This window comes from Rhineura floridana, chromosome 5 (genome assembly GCF_030035675.1).
Source record: "Rhineura floridana isolate rRhiFlo1 chromosome 5, rRhiFlo1.hap2, whole genome shotgun sequence".
NCBI lineage: Eukaryota > Metazoa > Chordata > Lepidosauria > Squamata > Rhineuridae > Rhineura > Rhineura floridana.
In genome coordinates this window covers 133,380,355-133,405,089 of record NC_084484.1, presented here as the reverse complement: position 1 = coordinate 133,405,089, position 24,735 = coordinate 133,380,355, and the positions used below count along the sequence as shown (strand labels likewise).

Genomic DNA, 24,735 nt, shown 5'->3' with positions numbered 1-24,735 from the left:
GTCACTGCCTCTTGGCCTCATGAAAACCCTATTCATAGGGTCACCATAAGTTGGAATCAACTTATATTTTATACATATACTTATATTATATACATATATTTTTTATTTTGAATATGATGATTATGATAATAAATATGCAGCATTTCAAATTAATTCTGTATGAGAAGCATTCCATGCCAAGCTTGGAAAACCAAGGATGAGGTATAAAATGTAGACAAAAATACTTTTGACAAAATGCCGTTTATCTTTTATATTTTATATATATGAGCCTGGGTAGGGAACATTTAATCTAGCCTACTTGCTTTCAGCAAGAAGGGTTAAGTGCCTTCAGGCTAGGGCAGTCACCAGAAGGCCACAGCAGAGACAAAGGAGCCTAGTGTTGTGGAGATGTTAGATGGGAGCTTTGGGGAGTAAAGATGGAGGCTCCTAAAGGCTGCAATTCTAAACACACTTACTAAGGGATTGAGCCCCATAGAACTCAACAGGACTGACTTCTAAGTAGATATAGTTTGGACTGTGCTGTTGGTAAACCTTGACTAGGGTTCTTCTGCAAAGGCATCCATATCCAAGCAGGGTTGGCAACCCCCTGCCTGGAATACCCTGCCCTTATCTTTTAATGTGGCTGCTCCAAATGTTTTTACAGATTTCACCCTTTACTTCAGAAAGAGGTCTGAAAAATGAGTAAGAGTAAGAAGTATCTTTTAAAATTGTTCTTTTCAATTCACTCTTGAATGAACATCATACCTAGGGCAGATCCACACCATTCCTTTAAAGCACATTCAACACCCATTTGAAGCACATGAATCCCACCACAGAATCATGGGAACTGCAGTTTGTTAAGAGTGGTGAGAACTATAACTGTGAGGGGGAAATGACACTTCCCAGAATTCTTTAGGGGAAGTCATGCGCTTTAAATGCAAGTTGGATGTGCTTTACACATATTGTGTGAATCCGCTTAATAAATTTTGCCTGCATGTAAATTGTTTTAATTAATTTTTCAAAATGGAAATAAGCTATAAAGTGTAGTGGGTGACCATGGGCTACTCACCATTTCTCAGCCTATCTGCCCCTCAGGATGAAAACAATGGAGAACCATGACTACCCCAAGGCATACTTAAAATGTAAAGGAAGTATTGTACAACCATAGTATGCAATTGGATACTTATAGGGACACAGCATGACAAAACCGGGTGGAAGTAATGAGTGGGGTACCACAGGGCTCGGTCCTGGGCCCAGTGCTTGTGATGTTCCTATATTAATGTATACATGGTAAGTGGAGTGAAAGAGGAGGGGGAGTGAATGGGCAGTAGAATGCGAGATGATTGGCTGAGTGTTTAAAATGGCTGAATGTATAAAAGGAAGAGTGAGAGTGGAATCGGGGGGGAGAAGAGAAAGAGTGGATTGCTTGGTGGGGTTTGAGAGAGTTGTTTGCCAGGACAGCGTGGAGAAGGAGAGGGAGGTGGAGTTCGGATTAGTATTGAGTAAAACCATATGCTTATGTGCCTTAAGAAGAAATCTTGTTAATCTTGTTAGCTTTGTTATCTGTAATAAATACTTAATTTGGTTTACCAAAGGCCTGATCCTTGGCTGGGGTTTCACAGACCAGAAGGGAGGGTAAGGTAATGACCAAGGCTGAAGGGGAACTGTAACAAATGGTGGCAGCGGTGAAGAGAATAACAATACCAGTATTCAGAGTCTCTGGGAATACTAGTATTGGGACGTTACTGGTGATTGCCTAGCAGGGGGATCTGATGAGATCTGTGCTAGAGCGTGGAGAGAAACCATAAGAGAGAGCGGTCCGGACTGGTGGAGTCCCTGGTGGTGCCTAAAGACAGGCAGGAGATATGATAGCACTCTTCAAGTAGTTGAAAGGTTGCCACACAGAGGAGGGCCGGGATCTCTTCTCGATGATCCCAGAGTGCAGGACACAGAATAATGGGCTCAAGTCGCAAGAAGCCAGATTTCGACTGGACATCAGGAAAAGCTTCCTAACTGTTAGAGCCATACAACAATGGAACCAATTACCTAGAGAGGTAGTGGGCTCCCTAATACTGGAGGCATTCAAGAGGCAGCTGGACAGCCATCTGTCGGGAATGCTTTGATTTGGATTCCTGCATTGAGCAGGGGGTTGGACTTGATGGCCTTATAGGTCCCTTCCAACTCTACTATTCTATGATTCTATGAAAATATTTATATAAGCATGACTATCAAATATGTTTATTTATATAACCTGTAAAGATATTTATAGTGCAATCCTATGTTTGTTTACTCAGAAGCAAGTCCCAATGTATTCAATGGGGCTTACTCAACCAGGGAAAACTGCAGCCTCAAGTGATAAGGAACTTGTTCTTTTAACAAGTCCTTTAAGTTGAGACCTTATCCCAGTCTGCGTCTGTGTTGAAATTGCTTTTTAATATGTTTTTAAACTTTTTCTTAAAAAAAATGTTTTTAAAGCTTTTAAAAATGTTTTTAAAGATGTTTTGTTTTAATATATTTTAAAGTCTGTTTTTATGATTTTTAAAGTGTTTTTAGTGCTTTTGTTTGCTGCCCTGGGCTCCTACTGGGAGGAAGGGTGGGATATAAATCAAATAATAAAAATAAATAAATAAATAAACTTCATTTATTTTTTTAAAAAATGAGTATTAGTTTCCTACATAATAAAAACTGTGATAAACCCTGCCTAATTTCTTTAAAAATAGGGTTGGAGGGAGAGAGATTTACAACACAAACACAAGTCTGCCCTATGTTTACTCACAAGTCCCATTAATTTACAGCACAATCCTAACCATGTCTACTCAAAAGCAAGTCCTAATGGAGTTCAATGGGGTTTACTCCAGGTACATGCTTTACTCCCAGAAATGGCTTTACTCCCAGAAAAGCAGATATTGGATTAAATACTTTCATATTTCATAGCCCAGGGTCTGACTCTTGGACAGAAGAGGAAAAAAAACATTAAGCCATATTACTTACACAAACTGCAAAAAACTCAAAGCCACCATATTCTGACGTTCAGCCTAGGCATGCCTGGATCAACAAGTCACAACTCTGGCGTCATTGGCTACAATCATGAAAGGGCGGGGTTACAGCCAGAGCTTTGAAAAGTTACTTTTTTAAACTACAACTCCCATCAGCCCCAGCCAGCATGGCCACTGGATTGGGCTGATGGGAGTTGTAGCTAGAGCATGGATCTGTTTAAAAAAAAGTTGTGTGGGAGGGTTGACGTTTTGGTGTATATCTCGGAAATTAGACCACCTAGAAACTTACTTTTTTAAAAAATTGAAGCTGAGAGTCCGGAGAGTAAGGGGTGGTAGCCAGAGAGCCAGAGGGCCCCCCCAAAACCAGAGACTCCAGCCCAAAACACACACACCGGGGCACACACACACACACAAATCATCGTCACTCACCTCCACAGCTCTTCGCCATTCTGCTGCTGCCTTCTCCGTTGTCCTTGCCCTGGCTTTTTCCTCTGGCGTCCATTTTGTCCTCTCAGACACTAGCAGGCCCTGCCTATTCACCTCTTCCCTCGTACCTCCTAACACAGATCACGAGGGAAGACAGAGTCTGCGCAGAGGTCCAATCAGTGTGAGGCACATGTCTTGTGTTAACCAATCACAGCCAGGAGCTGACTTCCCCTTGTTCCCGCCCCCAAGTAACGTCCAACCTAACGTGGAAACGTTAAAGTTGCAGCTGAAAAGTAGGGAAATTACTAGTTGTTCCTTTACTTGCCAAATGTAATGGAATTACCCACTCATTATTTAAAATTGTAACTAATTACAAGTAACTCGTTAAAAATAATGAGTTACTTCCAAGCTCTGCTGTGGAGTACCTCTAAGCAAGCAAAGCACATGTGAAAAATAAAGTGTTGCCCAACTAAGCCTCATTCTAAATCAACATAATGGTTGGTCACATCGTCTCTTTCACAGCACAGATTGAGAGATAGTGGCATTTTGCTTTCTGAACTGATAAAAGCATCCCTGGGACTGAACAAAAAATCTCTTGAGGTAGATCTACCCTGCACAAAGAAAATGTTTGGTCTGTGGGATTTTTTTTTAATTTCAAACAAACAGATACCAGATCCAAAATCTGAATAAACATACATTCAATTTATGCTTCACATCCCCAGTTGTTTTTTGAAATGAAGGAAGTGTTAGATGCATCTGAGCATTCTCTAGAGCTCCCGGAACAGGCTTAACAGTCCCACAGGGAACTATTTTATGTAAGATCAAAAATACCCTACATGCTTACTTCACAAGCAGAAATGATAATTATAAGTAATGAAAGGGATTTTGTAGGCTTCATAATCCACTTATACAGAGAAGAAGCTAAATGCAAATAGAAGATATGTACATTTTGATTTTTTAAACTTTGAACACTTACATTTTAGCTTACATCATATACACAAGTTATGATAGTAGCTACACCTTAGATCCTTATCGTGAACCAGTTGCATTTCATATCACAAGTGTCAATCGACTAATTTCACTTCTTGCTTAAAATTTATCTTCTAATAAAGAACATATTAGAGGGACAGCTAGGGGTGTGCTCCCTGGTCCTGTATTCTCCAGAGCAGATTTGTTTCAGGGGGATGCAGTGGGAGGGAGAAATGACCTTCTTCCTCCAGTGGACACAAAGTATTGGATACCTCCCACTGCAACCATCAAACATGATTTAACGACAGTAATTATGACCACTTTAAAAAGGGCCCAACTGTGAATGGTCCAAAGGACTTCCCAAAAAGCAACGTTTTGACCTTTTTATGGAAGGACATTAGAGGGGAGGGGAGACAAGCCTTCCTTGGAAGGGAATTCCAAAGCAATATTTATCAGTTTTTCAATGCACATTTTTCAGCATATTAAAATTTTTGTTTTACGATAGAAATATTTTTTCTATGCAAATATATGCCCAAGGGAAGTATTTGAAATTAAATCAATGTCTATGTCAGCAAAATGAAGTCAACTGCATGCACCAAAAATTGATTCTGTATAACTGCACAATATCGTAAATGGGTTTCTTGCTGTGTCACACCATATCTAATTTAAAATAAAAATAAAAATGACATTTACTTTAACCGATTTGCCACTTCAGTTCACAACCCACCAAATTACATACAGATAGCGTGGTGTATATATTAAAACTGAGTGAGTGCAAGAATGTGACATATTTCATCACAGTCTAACACAGCATGGTCTTTAAAATACTACAGTGCTTAATATCTAAACTCTTGCTGTATTTTTTATTTCATGCTCATTTGTGATTAACAAGTTTCTATGCAGGAAACTTTTAAAGTTAAATTTCAAGGATGAAACTCATTCTGTGTGGACTACCCTACTTCTATATGGCTTTTGAAAATACAACATCTTGTTATAAATGAATTTTGAAAATACACATTATGAAAGGATGCGTCTGTGTGAAATATCTCCACTGTTTAACTATCAAACTCTAGTCTTCATTTTGAAAGTTCTTTATGCACTTCTGAATTCTTTGCTTAGATATCAAGGAATCATACTAGTCACTAAGATCAGGAAATGTTTTAAATTTTGAAAGTTCAAACACTCACCACTCTCTCTAGCCTCATACATTTGGCTTCTTCTGTCAGGCATGGAGACTAGCAGATGACAGATGAAGTAGCCAGCCAGCAGCTAGGCCCATTGCAGCAACTTTATAGAGCCCAAAGGAACTCTCCCCCTAGTTAGGCTGGAAATTCCAGTTTCCCTCTCTGCCCACCTGCAGGGGTGGTACTGCAGCACATCAGAGATCAAGGCCGCAGTTCCCCCCAGTTTGCAGACTGCCATAGTATTTCAAGAAGTACAAAATCTGGCTCTCCTGTCAGAATGCCTGGCAGGGAGAAACACATTATAACTTCTCACAGTTTCCCATAATGATGCAACTGGTCTCTTTTGGGAAGAAGGATGGGATGTAAATTTGACAAATAACAAAATAAATATTTCTGAGTACTTTAAAATCCAACAGTCCATTGCATTACATTTTTATCCCATCCTTCCAGCAAAGAGCTTAGTGTGTGGTACACAATCCTCCAATTTTATCTTAGCAAGGACGCAGTGAGGTAGGTTAGACTGAGAGATAGAGACTGGTCCAAGGCACAGTTCATGGCTGAGTGGGGATTCAAATCTCCCCACCTCTTTGTCCTAGTCTAATGCTCTGGGCACATTCACATTTATTCCATTATTATTATACAGCCATGAGAGTAGCTGTATACTATTGCCAGCGAGGGTTTTTCACATTCTGCAATGTTAAATTGAAAATACCCCCTTCCCATTCTGATGCTTCCCATAAGCTCGTTTCAAAATAAAACCTTACAAAACGTATAGTCCTGAACTTAGAAACGCTTGCTTAACAACCCTCTACATTTTCATGGTGATACACAAAACAGTCAGAGAGAATTGAGAGTTCAAAGTCTAAAAAGAGAGGAAAAAAACCCCAGAGCCCTTTTGGACTTTTTTCTCTGAGTTCTCATAATCTGTTGAAATTAATTAAAAATCAGCCATGTTCACAGAGTACCTGTAATCCTATTACTGACCTTGCCCCATACTCTGACCTTCATCTTCTGCAGTTTAAAAGTTACAAAAAATGCCTGGTTGATTTTTAATTAATTTAAGAAATTTTGGCTTGAACTCAATGATAATGTTGGGCATGCTCAGTAAGAACCAACTAATAGACTCACAGCTGCTGGGCTTGCCTAATCAGGGGGCCACACCCACACCAGACTTTGATTTCACTTGACACAGTCATGGCTTCCCCCAAATAATCATGAGAAGTGTAGTTTGTGAAGGGTGCTGAGAGGAGACTTCTATTCCACTGACAGAGCTTCAATGGCCAGACTGGTTTAACAGTCAGCCACTCTGATTGAAGCTCTGTGAGGGGAACAGGGCATCTCTTAGCAACTCTCAGCACCCTTCACTAACTACACTTCCCAGGATTCTTTGAGAGAAGCCATGACTGTCCAAAGTGAAATAAAGGTCTGGTGAGGATGTGGCCAGGGACAGCTTTGGTTTAAATTTGTGTGGGAGGCTACATGTGCCTGCTGTAGAATAAAAAGGTGGGGGAAAACACTGAAATGCAGTGATACTGTTCATAATGTTTTTTGTTTGGAAAGGTAAGGGGCTTCCCCTCTGCCCAGTGCCCACCCACCCAATCTCCTATCCTCCCCTTCCTCCTCCCCTCCCTGCCCCTCCCCTGGGTCAGTGTTGGATATGACGTGGGAGACCAAGGTTTGAATCCCCACACAGCCGTGAAGCTCACTGCGTAACCTTGGGCCAGTCACTGCCTCTCAGCCTCAGAGGAAGGCAATGGTAAAACCACATTTGAATACCATTTACCATGAAAACCCTATTCATAGGTTCGCCATAAGTCAGGATCGACTTGAAGGCAGTCCATTTCCATTTTCAAACATGATTGCACAGAAATAAATCCCATTGAACTCAAAAAGTATGCACATGATCAAACTAGGGTTGCCAGGCCAGCCTCCAAGAGGTCTTCTGTATTTTTAAAAGTTGTGCAGAGGGAAGGAGAATTTCACCTTGTGGTTTTTCCCATTACAGCGTTGCAAGAAAACCTGTACTTGACTGAATTTTCTCTTCTCTTAAAGATACAGAATCATTCTCAGGCTCTGAGCCTGGCAACCCTAGATCAAACCCACATCCTTCTCCTTCCTATCCCCTCCCTCTTGTCCCTTCCCTCCCCCTTCCTTTGCCCCTCCCTCCCCATCCCCTTCCAATCCCCTCCTTCCCCTTCCTCCTCCTCCCCCTCCCCTTCCTCCTCCCCATGGTCAGTTTTACCTATCTTAAGCATGATTGCACAGAAGTAAATACCATTGAACTCTATAAGCATGCAAATGTTCAAACCTGCCCTCCCCTCCCCCTTCCTTGCCCTCTCCAATACGCTCCTTCCCCGCCCCCTCCTCCTCCCCCATGGTCAGTTTTTCCTATCCTAACCATGATTGCATAGCAGTAAACCCCATTGAACTCAATAAGCATGCAAATGATCAGACTTGCTTTTCCCCTTCTTCCCCTCCCCTCTCCCTTCCTCCTCCCCCCCTCTCCCTTCCTCCTCCCCCCCTCTCCCTTCCTCCTCCCCCCTCTTCCTTCTTCCTCCTCCCCTGCCCACTCCTGCCCTACCTACCTCCCCCCTGGTCAGTTTTACCTCTCCTAAGCCTGATTGCATGGGAGTAAATCGCACTGAACTCAATAAAATGCAAATGATCAAACCTGACCTTCTCCTCTCCTCCCCCTCCTGCCTGCTCCCATCCCAGTCTTCCCCTCTGCCTTTCCTTCCCTCCCTTCTCCTCTTCCTCCTCCTCCCCTCCCCATCCCCTGTGGTCAGTTTCACCTATCCTAAGCATGATTGCAGGGGAGTAAATCCCACTGAACTCAATAAGCATGCAAATGATCAATCCATTCTCAGCAAGCTTGCACAGGATCCCATTTCTTACTTCCCGGATTAAAAAGCAGAGACACATGTTACCAACTTCTTCCAAGCTACACAGGAAGTGGATTGAACTGTGAAAGACCAACCCAAATTGTGTTTGCATTTTGACAAATTTGTAGGGCAGTCCAATATCTCAGAGAGGAGGTCAAGTCTTCTGCTCCCCTGGTGCATTCACTATAGCTGCCCAATTTCCCTGCTTTTTAAAGTTTGATAGAAATATCTGTGGGCTATAGGTACATTCTTAAACTGCAAGGTTTTTTGCCTATTAGTGAATTCCACTTTAAGCAGTAATGGCTTTCCTCTTAGAATCCTGGGAAATATTGTTTGTGAAGGGTGCTGAGAGTTGTAAGGAGACCCATGCCCCCCCCGAGCTACAATTGTTAGTGCGGTTTAACAGTCAGTTTCTCTTCCCAGAGAACTCTGGGAATTGTAGCTCTATGAGGGGAACAGAGGTCTCCTAACAACTCTAAGCACCCTTCATAAACTACACTTCCCAGGATTCTTTTTTTGGGGGAATCCATGACTGTGGAATGATAGCGGAATAAATGTATGGTGTGAATGTGGCCAGTCTAACCACTATACCACTCTGATTCTTTATGCAGAAAATAATCAAGACATGAAGCTAGACATCTGTAGACAAGAAAAGACCCAGACATTTTGCAATGAAATATGAAGCCATCTTACTTGAAGCCAGTTGTATGACTGATAAAACATGAGATTAAAGCAACAATACACAGATCATCATTGTTCTAGTAACACAGTTTTCCAGCTGGAGAGCATCTGGCATGGAATTCAGATATACTTTACTGAAAACCTAAACAAATTTGCAGAGCATGATTTCTGTGTCTCAAGAACTTGTAGGATGAATGGCTAACAAAGTTCCAATGCGGTCCTTACAGAGATCTGAAAAAACAGGAAATGAGAAAGGAGCCAGAAATAGCCCACACTATTCTACTATATACACAGGCTCATGTATGTTAGATTTGCTTTATATTTTGGTTATTCAATTTCTTTCTTTGCTAATGTCTGGGTTAGGAATAGCCCTATATATTAGGGCTGCAGTGCATATACAGTATACATTTAAAGCACATGGTTTTCACCAAAGAATCCTGGAGACTGTAGTTAGTCCCTCACAGATCTAGTTTATTTTATTTATTTATTACATTTATATACCGCCCCATAGCCAAAGCTCTCTGGGTGGTTTACAGCAATTAAAAACATTAAAAACAAATATACAAATTTTAAAACACAAAAAACAATTTAACCCTTAACATACTACAGTTCCCAGGATTCTTTGGAGGAAGTCTTGTGGTTTAAATGTATGGTGCAAATGCAGCCTAGGTTAGAGTATGATCCAGTATTATTTACCATCATTGGTAATGGCTCTTCAGGGCCTCATGCAGACAGGCATCTTTCACATCAGAAGAAGAGCGCTGCTGGATCAGGTCAAAGGCCCATCTAGTCCTATCTCCTGTTCTCACAGTGGCCAATCAGATGCCTATGGGAAGTCCGTAAGCAGGACCTGAGCACAACAATCCTTTCCCCACTTGTGATTCTCAGCGACTGGTAGTTGCAGCTGTTGCTTCTCTTTCTCTTTGCTTGTCACCCCACAGTAGGGACTGTGTGAGCCCAGAGGAGATCAGATGAGTGTGCTGCCAAGTGGGAGTGAGCGGGGGCATTGGGCAAGCGACAGTAGCTCCTCCTCATTGTCTGCTATACATGGTAGGAGTTTGGCAGACCTGTAAGTAGAGGGAGGAAGGGACAGGACCACCTTTCCTCTTGGGGACTACATGCCAGGGGTGGATAGAGCTGGAGGTAAAAGTGGACAGAGCAACAAATGCAATTTTTACCTTTGTAGAGTAGACTAGTTACATGTGCTCCCACACGCCCCTCTCTATTCTCCATCCAGGCAAGCAAGAGGCATTGCGATATTGCTTGGGAACAGGTTGTGTGGCTGAGGATGAGAGATAGCCAGGGGAGAGTCCCAAGGGCCAGACAGAGAGGGCTGGAGAGTCACATTTGGCCCCTAGGCATGACATTTGTTCCCCACCCTCCTCTCTCCTGCGGTACATCTCTGGTCAACAGTGGGGGCCCTTTCTAGGGCATGGGTCCCAGCGCATGCCTGAACTTGCCAGCCATTGATGCCCCTTCAGAGACATAGGCTCCTGTTCATTCTGAGACTTCAACCCTCCACCCCTAGATTTGAGCATTACTTGTTAATCAGAAGGAGAGCTGCGCGCTAGAAGAAACCAGCAGGAACAATACTAGGCTTTTCTACTTAACTGTGCTTAGCTCTTTTATCTTCAAAGCTTTTTTTTTTAACAAGCGTTAACTAATTAATCCTCACTACACCCTAAGGGAGAAGGAAAGAGAGACTTATGTTCAATACTATTATTTCCCAGCTAGTGCAATTAGGCATAATTATGTCTCATTTAGGCTGACCATTTAAAGAGTGAGGTAAACAGGAGCGACAGCACATTAGAGAGACTTGCACATAAAACCAATGAGGAAAAAAAATCAGTGTGATTGGCATTGCTTCCCCCTTTCAGGTAGCTAGACATGATTCTCACTACTGAAGGCATATTGGGAGAATCACTTCTGCAAGCAGGAGTCGCTCGTTTCTCTGTTTCACATGCTACAAAGGTAAAGCTATGCACATTTCTATTCCTTCTGCAGTGGGAGTAAATATTGTTCCATCAATGCTTCCCCAAGAAACTCAAGACACAATTCTGTCGTCAGTTATCTCCAGGTGAGTCCCACTAACATCAACAGGGCTTAAATACAGGGGCCACAAATAGGGTTTCCGGATTCAAATAGAGAGAATCTTCATATACCTTAAATCTGATGCAGCGGAAGGTAAGATAGGCTAGGATTTTCTTTCCTGTTCCCTCCTCAGGCCTTTTGCTCATCCTCTACTGAACTGCCATAACTGATCAGTGATCTAGATATGCCGCACAGCAAGCAGTGGAGGAAGGTGGACATAAGGGCTAGGGAGGGAATGGGTAGGAGAAGCCGTGGCTATTTTACCTCATGTTGCATTGGGATATTTAAAGATATATGAATATTTTCTGTCTTGACTCTTTAGCAACCCTATCAATAACCTAACACAGAGTTAGTTTATCTATATTAAAGCCAACAGTCCAAACTCTTCATTCAAATGTTATATCCAAACTCACCCAAATATTATGGCCTGAAAAGCTGTTTTGTTTCTGAATAAATTATGCAAATAGAACTGATTTGTACAATACATCCTGCACCTTCCCAGCCCTATAGGAGCAATATAGAAGCCACATTTACTGGCCACTAGGAATCCCGCTTGGTGTTTCTCTGATTTGTGAGTCCCCACCAAGCACTGTCCATATGTTTTTGAGATTCTTTCTGCAGCTGTAAGAATAATAAATTCAAGGACAGCTGTTGGGTTGCATTGAAGGCTTAATTTGCATCAGGGCTCACTAATGCTCACTTCTGGCATCTACTTTCTTTTCTTGCTTTCTTTAAAAAACAGGTTTAAGTACATATGCAATGTAGGTTTACAGGAGTGCAAGGTGTAGTTCATAACAAAATAAAATGTCACATTAATATTATATCTGTATATCTACAAGTTGGACCTGCTATCCCCCTGCTTTTTCATCCCTTCTCTAACATAGCATTTTGTGCCCTCTGATCATGCTTAGTCTTTATTAGATTATTTTGAGTCCCACCCAGTTCCCCCCCCTTTTTAAACTTCTGCAAACATTGTGGGACCTACAACAAAGCCTTACAATGGGAAGTGCTTCAGGATTCCAGTCGTTCTAATCCGTTTCCTCCCAGCCAGAAAGTTTTGTAATTCTCCAAATCATAAGATTCCTTCATGTGTGCTGATACCACCCTCTTGTACATGATTGGTGTTGTTTTGGTTACCTAAGGAATGACAAAGGAGAATTAAGATTGCTGTTAGTGCATTCCATCTATCTAGACAAAGACATAACAGTTATGCCAAATAAAATAAAATAAATTCAAAGCTTCTAAACCTGTTTATATTGGTGGCCTCATTCAGACGTGAGGTTTATTGTGTAATTTTTCTGATTATAATGCTAGTGCTTCTGTCCCAATTTCTAATGTTCCTTCCACACTGCAGTACTTGCTGCAGTATGGAAGATTGGTTTTTTTTATCAATGTACTGCCATGTCATGCTAAATTTAATTCATACCAGTGGGTGTGGTATGACACAACAGCAGACATCACAGGACTTGTCACCTCCCCCCTTTATGCACACGTGTGTTTCTGCATGCCAGAATGTCACCCCAAATTTCATTATATGAGTGGTGGTGGTGTGATCCCAAGAAAACCATGGGGAAAAATAAAATGCCAAGATCACCAGATTTTCTGGATTAATGAGATTACAAACAGATTTTTTTCTGGAAGCAATTAACACAGAAATGAGTGCTAAATTTCCATTTAATTCCACTAAATTTCCAGAAGTGGCTTTTGCACCATGTGAAAAATCACACAAAAGCCAAAAATTAACAGGTAAGCAAATATCAGGAAAACAGAATAAAGTGCTCTCTGAATGCAGCTTGAGTTATGCAGCTGTTAATGAAAGGCAGACAGATACTCCCCCCTTTTCTTTCTATACTCCCTTAACTGTATCAATCCAGTTAATTTGACCATTTCTGTTATTTCCCATAATTTGCAAGTTACAACATTTGTAGCCTGCTTTTCAGTTGAGAAGAAAATTCCCAGAAAATGTTTGGGGTTTACTATATATGATTGGTAAAGGAAAAAGGAAAGATCTGAATTTTGAATAGCCTTTCTGAAAGAAATCAGCCTAGGCAATACTTTAAAAACAGTTCAGCAACCAATGTCTCCCTTCACACTGGGAAAGGGCCATAGCTCAGTGGTAGAGCATCTGCTTGACATGCAGAAGGTCCCAGGTTCAGTCCCCAGCATCTCCAGGTAGGGCTGGGAGACACCTCTGTCTGACACTGTGGAAAGCCACTGCCAGTCAGTCTAGCTAGACAATACTGAGCTAGAGGGACCAATGTTTTAAGGCAACTTCCTATGTTCCTTATTGTCACTTTTCCTTAAAAATATAATGTAACCCTTCCAAAACATGGTATCTCTTTTTAATGAATAACAGATATAGCAAATAGTAAAAAAAAAGCATTTTCCAGCTTCAAATATCTTTTAATTGTATGTGCCATAAAAATGAAAGAACTTCTATAAACTAAAGCAAGACATTCTTGAGCAATCACTGAAAAAGGCAAATCTAGGGTTTTACCGCTAATCCTTTTTCTGAGAAATTGGATGAAACAGAAAAAAGGTTGATTTATTGTGTATTTAACTTCTTTCTAGAATGGAATGAGAATGGAACAAATGAACTGTAGAGCTTAAAACTGTCTGTTCAAATTTATTTATCAGACTTTTTTTTTCTAATGACAACAACATATTTTAGGATACGACTGCAAATCCGTAAGGAAGTTTCTTCTGCTTCCAGTTCACTCCACAGTAGTAGAACTTCACGAGAAGTTTCCCCAACAGAATAACTATCGCTGTGGGAGAACTGTTCGCATACGGTACCTTGGGTTATATAGACAATGTGACCTTCTGTAGTACCATCTGCTATACAAGACTGAAGGTACAAGGATGTACAGACTCGTGTGTGTGTGTGTGTGTGTGTGTGTGTGAGAGAGAGAGAGGGGGGGGAATTTACAACAGGTGAATGGTCACTGATCAGTCCCCAGCTCAGAAGCATTAAGACAGCCTCCCCCAACCTAGTGCTCTCCAGATATTTTGGACTATAATTCCCATCATTTCTGACTATTGACCATCTTGGCTGGGGCTGATGGCAGTTTTGGCCCAAAACATATTGAAGGCACCAGGGTGGAAAAGGCTGCCTTAAGGTATTGTATACATTTTCTCTGCTCTCTAAAATTGGCTCTGCTGGCAGTCAGATGACATATCCATAGTCATTTATGCCCAGTTTCTCAGTACTTCAGCTTTGTTTGGTTGTCTTCCTCTCTATCTCTCCTGCCCTTAGGCCTTTACCATGTGCTTGGGCAAAACGTGATTCATTGGCAACCTTACTTTTGTGGAAGATTTCTAGAGTCACTTCCTATACTAAAACATGATAATTCTTCTGGATGCAGTTGGATGAGCCGTGCTGTGGGACACGTAGCTTTGCTGTGGAAATGGGAGAAGGTCTGCTTTAGTGAAGGAGCATGGAGAATTCAGCTTTAAATAAAGGAGGCCATGGAAAATGAAAATGAAAAGTGACATATCTTATTTATGTTTTTGTTTTTTACATTTGCATTCCTCCTTTCCACTAAATGATGTCCAGGGTGACTAACAGCAAAAAAGCAATAAAATACATAAAAGATAGCTGCAAAATGCAAAATAAATACATTTAGTAAAATATATTAGTAAAGGTCATCAGAGTTGGGGCTAGGTGGGCCTCTCGGTGTGCAATTCCACTATCAGTTTCAAGTAAAATTTTGGAAAAGGCTGTTGTCGGGAGGATGAGCTGGGCTCCTGGGGGGTTGGAAGAAGATTCAGATGGCTGGCAGAGGGAGGAGGGAGGAACTCACCCTCTGTGGAGCAAAGCCGAAACAGAGGACATGCCAGAGATAGGGTCGCCTAGCAACGGGGAGCCTGAGAGCCTTGAAGTTTTAGAATCCCCCCCAGACATTCCCAGGCCCTCCCTTCTCCGCAGCTCAGAGCAAGAGGGAGGGCTGATCACAGCAGAAAGGCGGAGAGATGGTTTACCCTCAGCTCCTTCTTTATCACCCATAGTGGAATCGGACACTTCAGAAGAGGAGGAGGTGATGCCTCCCCCCTCACCACGCACACACAGACGGTTGAAAAGACAGGAGAGAAGGGGGGGAAGGCGGGCAGTACCTGAGGGGGAGTTAAGGAGGAGCGAAAGGTTGCGCGCCCGTTTAGCCCCTTCTTAAAGAACAGGCGGGAAGCAGCCCCTTGCTCTGTCAACTTTCTCCCAATGTCGCAGGACCTGTATCCTTGTATTGCTTCATGAGAAAGCGCAGTCTTTGTTTGGACATTACCCTAATAAAACACGAATTAACTACAACCTCTGGTCTGCTTCCTGAGTCACATCCTGGGCCTGACAGCTGTCCCCAGAGAATGTTTGTGGGAGGAGTGATGGGAAGAGTAAATGCATTTGGCAGTGCTGATAATGATAATGTTATTTGTTATTTAAATTAATTTTTGTAAATTATATTGCTTTTATAGTATTTTTATTGTATTTTTATACCTGTGTTTATTTTTCTTGTAAGCCGCCTTGAGGGCCTTTGGCCAAAAGGCGGGGTATAAATAAAATTTATTATTATTATTATTATTATTATTATTATTATTATTATTATTATTATTATTATTATTTATACAGGTAGGAACTTAGGGCAATAAAGCAATGCCCACATATCTGAGTCAAATATTAGGCTGCTTCCCATTCCAGGATTAACTAACACCCACATAAGGCAGTTATTTAGAAATCAAAATGATTTCTCAATGGATCCAACAAATAACTTTATGGCACATTTCAGCATCCACAGAATCTTCCGATCGTTCAAAGAAGGAACCTAATTTTAAAAAAATGAAGAGTCTTTTTGAAGTTGAAGTGAGGTTGTATAAACAGATTGCTGTGCCATCAATTTTCTACTTACAAGCATCAAGAGGGTTCTGTTTGGCATCATCAGCCAGGCAAAATGAAACAAGAGACAACGAAAGAACAGTGTCCACCCCTTGTCTACTGACAGAGAAAACAGATGCCTTGCATACCAGTAACAGCTGATTACATACGATGGGTAGGAACAAAAGGAGTCATTCTGGGGAATGGTTTGTTTCCATGGGTAAATCTGGATTTCAGTGCTACAATATTGTTTGTTAGATGAAGCCTCAAAATTTTTGAAATGCTGCAGTTTTTGAGTCAGTCAAAATGCCTTTAACTCCCACAAATTTATACAATATAATCTGACGTGCATTATCTTCAATCCAGTCTTCCTTGTCAAGGACATGGTTTGTGTTTCCTGCTAATCTTGTTTCACAAAACTCTACAGACTTGATCAAGAACCCAGTTCAGAGGTGAAAATAGGGCCTTCATACACGGTGCCAAAATCTGCTGCATGAGTGGTAGGTGTGTGAAAGGACCATTGCAATGTGGTAATGTACATATAGTGACATGCCTTACCACAGTGGAACTTCCATGAGGTAGCCTAACTGTGCACAAGCTTCTTCATTAAGTCCTCTGCCTGTACTCATCCCTGGTCCTCTGTACTGCAGCATATGATAACAATCAACTGGATACTGTGTACTACACCCAGGGCCAGCTCTACCATTTGTCAGAGTGGGGCAACCAGCCGCGCAGCAGCTGTAGCCCCTCAACCATTCCTTCCATCAGCCACTCATCTCTATTGGAGAACAGAATTGTGTGTGCCACACAGCTTTTCCTGCACCTTCTAACTCGTCTATTTCCCTCAGGTGTGGTGGAGCACAGTATCTCATTGCCAGTGTTGAAGTACGATCCACCTGCCATTTCAGCAGTTTCTGTACATCGAATGGTGGCGGTGGTTAGGTGCCATCTCGTCCTTTGCCTCAGGCAGCAAAATGTCTTTCTGACTAGATCCAAAGAATCATGTTGCTTTCAATGGATGCTCCCTCCAAGTCATGCTTAATTTGAGCTGAGACACCACAGAGCCCTGCTGGCTCAGATCAGATTTATGTAGTCCAGCATTTTAACAGTTCCCAACCAGTCAGGCTGAGGCCTTTGGAGAAGCTCATAAGAAGCCATGAAAGCAACAATCCACCTTCTTGCCAATCCTCAATAAATGTGCTCTTTGGCTTCTCCTGTTCAAGAGCCACTTCCTCAGGGACCACTCTATTGGGTCATTAAACATTTATAGAACTGTCCTTATGAAGAATTAATATCTGGACACACTTGGTTTCTTGTTTCCTCCCCACTCCCTCCATCATCTATGTTAAATTGCAGGCCTGCAAGTAGAGATGGGGGGGGGATTCAATTCAGTTTGCATTTGAAGCCAAATCTATCAAATTGGCACTTTCTGAAAAAAAGTGAGAATCAAAACACGAACATTCTTTGAAATTTGCACTAATCTGAATTTTGTGGTACAGTTCACCAACCAACCAATGTTTACAATAATGCATATATTAGGGGAAAGTGTCCATAGAAATGAATATGTTAGTGAAAATAACATTAAAAATACATTTTATTAGGAGAAATTGATTGCAAAAAATTGTACCTTAGTCAAAACTGCATACAAAAATGTGTTTATCTGGGGAAAATCACACTAAAATGAGCTGAGGAATTTTAATGAGGATTAAAAAAAAATAGTAAATTGCTGCAGAAATGTAGAGAACTGAATTTAAGACTGGAAAAATGAGAATTTGAGAGAGAGCCTTCCATCCCTGCCTGCAAGCAAGGACTATGTTGTTTTCAATTTCTGTAAAGACCCTAGAAAACAGAAATCATCATCAAGTATATAGACTAAGCTGCTCTGAAGTTCCATTTAGTTATAAAGGCTAAAAGACATTGACAGACCTATCATCCAGGTGTATCAACAGGTTCTGGGCTTATTACTAGAGTCTATTTTCACTGACAGATCTGTGCTCTAACTGTGGATTAATATGAATGCTAATGATAAATACTGCAGAGACTGTCTTTAAGAATGCAAAAGGAGTTTCTGTTAGTAAAATCAGGAGAGTCACTGAATAATTCCACCAAAGCTCTGCTCATTGTCCAGGGTTGTTTGTGTTGCTTGTGTCCAATCTGAGGTAAGAATTATATGACCACCCAGAGTTTGGCTCAGATTGTAACATGAGCCACAGAAGAACTCTCATTTAGCAGCCAACAACTAATTTACTCACACACCTCCCACCCCCAGATACTCTCTTGACCCTTTCTTCCCCATTTTCCTTATATGACTATGGTGCCTCTGATAGTGAAGAGCAAACAGATAAGCTCTTCCCTCCATTCCTGGCACATAAGTGGCTGCTGAGGCAACTCAGGTGCCAAAGACAGAGGGAGGGATTCTGCCTCTGTTTCTGTCTCAGCAACTGTCCAGGTAGAGGAAAGGGAAAGAGTCTTTCTGGTACTCCTGATATTGATTGATATTGATTGATTGATTGATTGCATTTGTATACCGCCCTATAGCCGAAGCTCTCTGGGCAGCTTACAACAATTAAAAACATTAAAAACAAATATATAAATTTAAAAACACATTTTTAAAAAGCAATTTAAAAACACATGCTAAAATGCCTGGGAGAAGAGGAAGGTGATATTGGTGTCACAGGAACACAACCATCCAGGTAAGATGATTTGGGAGGGCTCAGATGAGTGATCAGAGGGGGATTTGAGGAAAGGATTCAGACCCTGTCATATTATTATCTCATTTATGTCATTAGATGTGCAATAGGGTCTGAAAAGGGCTTGTAACTGGCGTGGGTGGGGTTGTGTATGGGGGAAGTAGCTATGTTCTTATGTTTTAGGGCAGGGATAAGGATATTTTCAGGGGCGATGAGGGTTGTAGTCCAGCAACATCTGGAAGACCAAAGGTTCCCCATCCTTATTTTAGGGGAAATAGTTCAGTTTATTTATTTATTATTTCAATTTGTATGCCGCTTTTCCATATAAATATACTTAAAGTGGCTCACAAGCTATCACCATAGGACAACAAAAATGCAAATCAATACATCATTACAATAAAAATAAAATACAAGCCATTTCAAGACATAATGTGACAAATAACTCAGCTTGATTACATTTTAAAATAATCATGAATCATTAAAACATATTAATTAATGGCAAATTTAATAAACATTCCAATGCAATCGCATGTTGACAAAAATATAATCAGCAGCCACTGAGTGGCCAGCACTATACCAAATGGTACAAAAACTAGGTAAGCATATAATGTTTTCCATGGAATCTAAAAATGTAGAGTGCACACAGTCACTAGTAGCTTGATCGTATATTGTAAAATACGTAGCCATTAATGAATCTATTCTGTATAGCACAAAAGAATGTATGGAGATTAAAAGTTAAAGTGCACACATTTTATAGCAGCTTCATCAAATAAAGCACTAAAAAAAATGACCTCTTCATCAGTCCTCAGAGTTAGTCAAACATAATTCCAAGTAAAGCCCAGGGCAGTTGGGCCAGTCACTGATTCCCATCATCCCAGGTGTGTGGAATTATTCAGTGGCTAACTTGCTTCCATATATTTATTTAGTAAATGTATGTCCTGACTTTCTCCCATCGGGATATATGAGAATCCCAGGTCGTCTTCTATTTAGACAATGAGCAGACCCATCAATGAGCAGACTGTTTAGTTCCACCAAGTTGGCTGCTTCAAGTGCCTTCAGACCATGCCCTTACTAACTGAAAAGGGCAGGATCCAGGGAAGACTGGTGACTCTGATGTCAGTGGGACAGTGAATCTGCCCAAGGTGTTAGTCAAAACTTTCAAAGAGTTGTCCAAGCTGAAAACACCTTGGACAGCTCCTGAAAGTTCAAGCTAAAACCCAGAGCAGATTCACTGTCCCACTGACTTCAAAGCCACTCATCTCCACTGACAGTATCAATCTAGAGAAACACATGGAAGGTGTTTATGCCCACTCAACTTCAATGAGATACAAGTGTATCTAAGTTCCTACATTCTCTGGGACTTGAAAATATTTCCTCCTCATAACATCAAGGTAGAAAACCTCGGGTTAATCAAAAGACACTTAAACAGCATGAACAATGATAACAGTTTTGTGCCTAGGCACAGTTCACTAGAGGGAGCACTAACACTATTTCCTTCTCAATGTCATTATCTTTGTGCAGAAATGGTTGAACTGTAGGTTGATGTGTTTTCCATTTCTAAAATCCAAATGACAATAATAAATGGGCTGAGAAATCACCATAATATAATTGGGGGAAGCTGTCTCTTCAAAAGGAAATGGAAGCATTTTGATAAGTGTGGTTCTATTAAATAGATCCTGCTTTGAATGCTGGGTGAGCAACCTTTGTGAAACTGACTGATATTTTCTCAGTGGTTAAACAGGGACTGGATCAAAGAATGCTAATGCTCCTTCATGAAAGGGGAACTTCTCTCCCTGGCCATTGGAAGGAGACACCCTAGAGGTGAGAGGAAGGGCAGATAAATAGCCTGGAAGCAGTCTGCAGGTTCAGCTGGGAGACAGAGAAAGAGAATGACTGAGCAATGACTTGGCTGAAGATGCAGGAGCTCCCTTTAGGAAACTGACATGAGAAGGAACAGCAGCACTGCTGCCTGCTTATAAGATTCTACATACAATAGTGGACAGAGTGGTAGTCTGCACAGCTCACTTAATTTCCCTTTAAGTTGCTGCTGTATACTGAGATTGAGAGGAGGGAGGGGCAAAGTGGTGGCAAGGTCGGTACAGCGCAAATACACTGCTGGATCCAATCTGGTGCTCCTGCAGGTGCCGACTTCACCACAGCATCCCACCATGCCATCTGCTACTGCCTTCATAGTTTCAAAAGGGTCTGCTTGTACAGTATATTTGTAAATAAAACAAATGCTACAAAGACATCATAAGTCTTTAGTGCTCTCTCATCTAAAGGCAACCAAACCTTTTAGTATTGCCCCAGGATTTGTCACCACTTGGGGAAAGGGACAGCATGTAACAATGCCACTATCCTTCCTTGGATACATCCTAGCAAACCTCCCATAATGTATTTTTCTTTGCTTCCATCTTGAAGAGTCATGACCAAAACACTCTCTTTCTCCAGTGCAAGAAGATCTCTTGAAATAGGGTGGCTATGAGTCCAATTTTAAAGATGATAGTCCTTAGTTTGGAGGACTGTCATAGGATATCCCTCTACTGAAGGAGTCATATTTTTGGTGGGCTGTTCTGTCAAGTCCAGTGAGGAAGACCTTCAAGTTGCCCATTCAGTTAGTACCTGGAAAGCAGACTGAGCAGTCAGCTGGTCACAGTCCTCTCCATTTTGGTGAAATGTATTATACTTCTAGTCAAGCTACAGATATTAGTTCTAAATTTGCCTCTATACATATGCAAATTTTATGCTAGTCTGGTGTCCTTTTTTATTCCTGCCATTACTAAAGGGCCAGTTCCTTGGTGGCCAATATTGATTATTTAATTGACTGTTTATTTTATAATAAATTCTATTCTGCTTCCCATTACAGCAAATAACAAAGCAGTTCACAATATAAACCAATATAGAAATCCAACAAAGCCAAAATTATCAGTAAAAGTACTATAGGAGGAATAACCAAGAGCATCCAGGACTGGTACTCATTGTCAGGGAAAGCCAAGGGAAAAAAGGTGAATCTTTAAGCTGACAATGAAAGCACCCCAACGTCATTTTATCAGGGATGTTCGAGGCATTTTCAACAATCACAATACATGAAGCCCTATATAAAACTGTTTGCTAGAATCACGCTAAAAGGAAATCACAGACAAACTATAAAAACATTCTCAGTGGCATCAAGAGACAAGGACTGGCACAGCTAATAAAGGCTCAACATGTGACTAGCTGAGAGATGAGCTACTTGGTGGTGGTGTCCCAACTGCAGAATTCTCTCCCCTTTAAAATATGACTGGTGCCAACCCTTGTCATTACTAGACCCCAGCTGCAAAGGTACCTTTTCACCCAGTCATTTAATAGATACTAATGTCTGAATCCATTGTTTTTTAGCATCCTGGTTTTAATATAAGCCAAAGTAGCTCGCATATGGGTTGTTGTTACTTATTGGAAAGGAGAGGGGGAGGGGAGGTGATGGGGAGGTTGGCATAGTGCAAATGCACTGGCAGGAGCACTGGATTGGCTCCACCAGTGCATTTGCAACAGTGACTTGCTTGGAAGCTACTGTAGCAGTTCTGTCCCATCTGGCAAGAAGTTTCTGAATGTTTCTGAATGTGTGTGTGTGTGTGTGTGTGTGTGTGTGTGTGTGTGTGAGAGAGAGAGAGAGAGAGAGAGAGAGAGAGAGAGAGAGATGTATCCCATTCTGATACTGTTTTGCAATGAAGGGAGGGTAAAAAAATGGTCTGATCATCAGTTCAAATTATTACCCAATCCTCCTTTTCGGTACACCTGATGGGACCCCTTGCAGGTTGCTATTTTGTGTAGTAGTGAAGTCACTTGTGGCATGAAATGTCACTCATCATTCATAGTGGAAGATATATTTCTCCATGCGTCTTGCTTCGTATATATTCTAACAGCTCTTTGGTGTATATAAATTTTCTCTGACACTTGCAAGTGTACAGGTTTCTTTCAAAACAGACCACTCAGTCATGAAGAACAATGTGTGTGGCATTGGAAGTACTAAATTTCTCTCTCTTTCAGTTCTTCAGAAGATCTGGGAATCAACATTACCCTGTCAGCTCTGGATGGGAACATGTACTGAGAGACAGACAGTGATACACAAATCAATGAATCTAACTCCTTACTTGAGGATAAACTAAACTAACCCTACATGGAGAGATGGTCTTCCACTGGACAGATGCTGCCTAAGGGGAAATTCTTTGTAGGAATCAACATGTTTGATTTAGCAACCTTTGGGAAGGATTTCCTTTTGCAGCTGTTCTTTGATGTACGTACTTCTGATACTAAGGAATACAGGACACAAAGAAAAGATAGTGGTTCTGATGGAGGGAGGCAAGGAAAAAAGAGGAACGGCAAGGTGGAAGGGCTGATGGAGAGTCCAGAATGCTTAAGATCAAATATGCACGATAGTCTGAAAAATAACATATTGATGTCTGCATCCATGGCTCAGTAAGAAGTGTTGAGAAGTAGTGAGCTAGGATTTAAAACCATGGCAGCTGGATAGTGTGGTTATAAAACTGAGGAAGGGAACATTTGTGAACTCAGGGTGGTGTAATAGTTAAAGAGTGTCAGATTAGGACCTCAGGATGGTGATTCCTAAACTTTTGTCCCCCATCAACCACTTGAAATCTGCTGATGGACTTGGTGGACCACTTAATGATTTTTCTGCCTGCGGTAGCAATTGTAATGTGCTGTGCTAGGTGCTGTACGGTTTTAAATTGTATTTTATTGCTTCTTTTATTCCTGATATTGTATTTTATTTTATTACAATTTACATTCCAGAGAATTCAAATTGTAATACAATAAACTACAATATAAGAAATAAAAGCAATAAAATACAGTTAAAAATCAATTATCAACATTTAATCCAGACGTCTCAGGCCACCTGAATGAAACTCATAGATCACTGGTGGTCCATAGACCACAGTTTGGGAACCCCGCTGTAAGGACATAAGGTTCAAATCCCCACTCAACCATGAAGCTTAGTAGGTGACCTTGGGCCAGGTCTCAGCCTAACAAAGTTCCAGGGTTGTTATGAGGATAAAAAGGGGTGGAGGAGAACCATGTATGCCTCCTTGACCTCCTAATTTTCCATAAAGCCTGGGATATAAACGTAATAAACAAAATTCATAATAAGAGTTTCTGGGTAAGAGGGTGAATTGGGTAACTGTTAGTATGATGTAAGGTTCTTGTTTTTATATTTCAATCTGTTAGATCAGAATGGCTTTTCTTGAATGATTTAGGGACCACACTGCTGACATAATCTATCATTAAATGTAACAGTTTTGGTTGCCAGAGACTATGAGTTTGCAATGGAAGCAAAAGAGCTACAAAGGCTATAGGCAATTTGACATGTGATGGCATTTGCAACCACTGTGGAAGCAAATTAGGCTGGTAAGCTTTCAGCAGGATGCAGCTATGTGGATGACTTGTTTATCTGAGTTGGTGCCTCCAACAGGTGAAGCAGGTCCTAGCAGGGCTAGGGTTGCCAGGTCAAGAGCATCCCAAACCCTGAGATTTCAAGGGCAGGCCCCAGTGATGTCATTAAACACGATACATTACGCATCAACCACAGTTGCTTGGAGCATACCACTCAAACAAAAAGAATTCTCTGATGAGAAATTAAGATAAAAGACTTAGCTAAGTGAGGGTGTTTCCCGGTCCAGCTGAAGTGACAGGATAATTCCTTCTCACCTGCTTAGGGAGCATGGGTAGGGAACATTTAATCTAGCCTATCTGCTTCTGGCAAGAAGGGTTAAGTGCCCTTAGGCCAGGCCAGCCACCAGAAAACCATTGTAGGAAGAAGAGAGCCTAGTGTTGTGGATACGTTAGATGGGAGTATTCAGGACAAAAGATGGATGCCCCTGAAGGCTGCCGTTCTAAACACACATACTAAGCCCCACAGAACTCAATAGGACTTACTTTTGAGTAGATAATAGTTTGGATTGTGCTGTTGGTAAGGCTTAACTA

The 24,735-nt window shown here is 41.3% G+C and overlaps 1 long non-coding RNA gene across 2 annotated transcripts in view; it reads right to left on the bottom strand.

Moving 5' to 3' along the window:
* Positions 1 to 8,335: 8,335 nt before the first annotated feature.
* LOC133385329 (uncharacterized) overlaps positions 8,336 to 24,735 on the bottom strand; it is a 54,833-nt gene continuing 38,433 nt past the window's right edge. The window contains exons 3-5 of one of the 2 annotated variants that reach the window (XR_009762853.1): positions 14,512 to 14,607; positions 12,207 to 12,345; positions 8,336 to 9,348 (exon numbers count right to left, since the gene is read on the bottom strand). This is a non-coding gene — a long non-coding RNA (uncharacterized LOC133385329). The remainder of the gene's footprint in view (positions 9,349 to 12,206; positions 12,346 to 14,511; positions 14,608 to 24,735) is intronic. The other variant, XR_009762852.1, reaches the window with a different exon arrangement.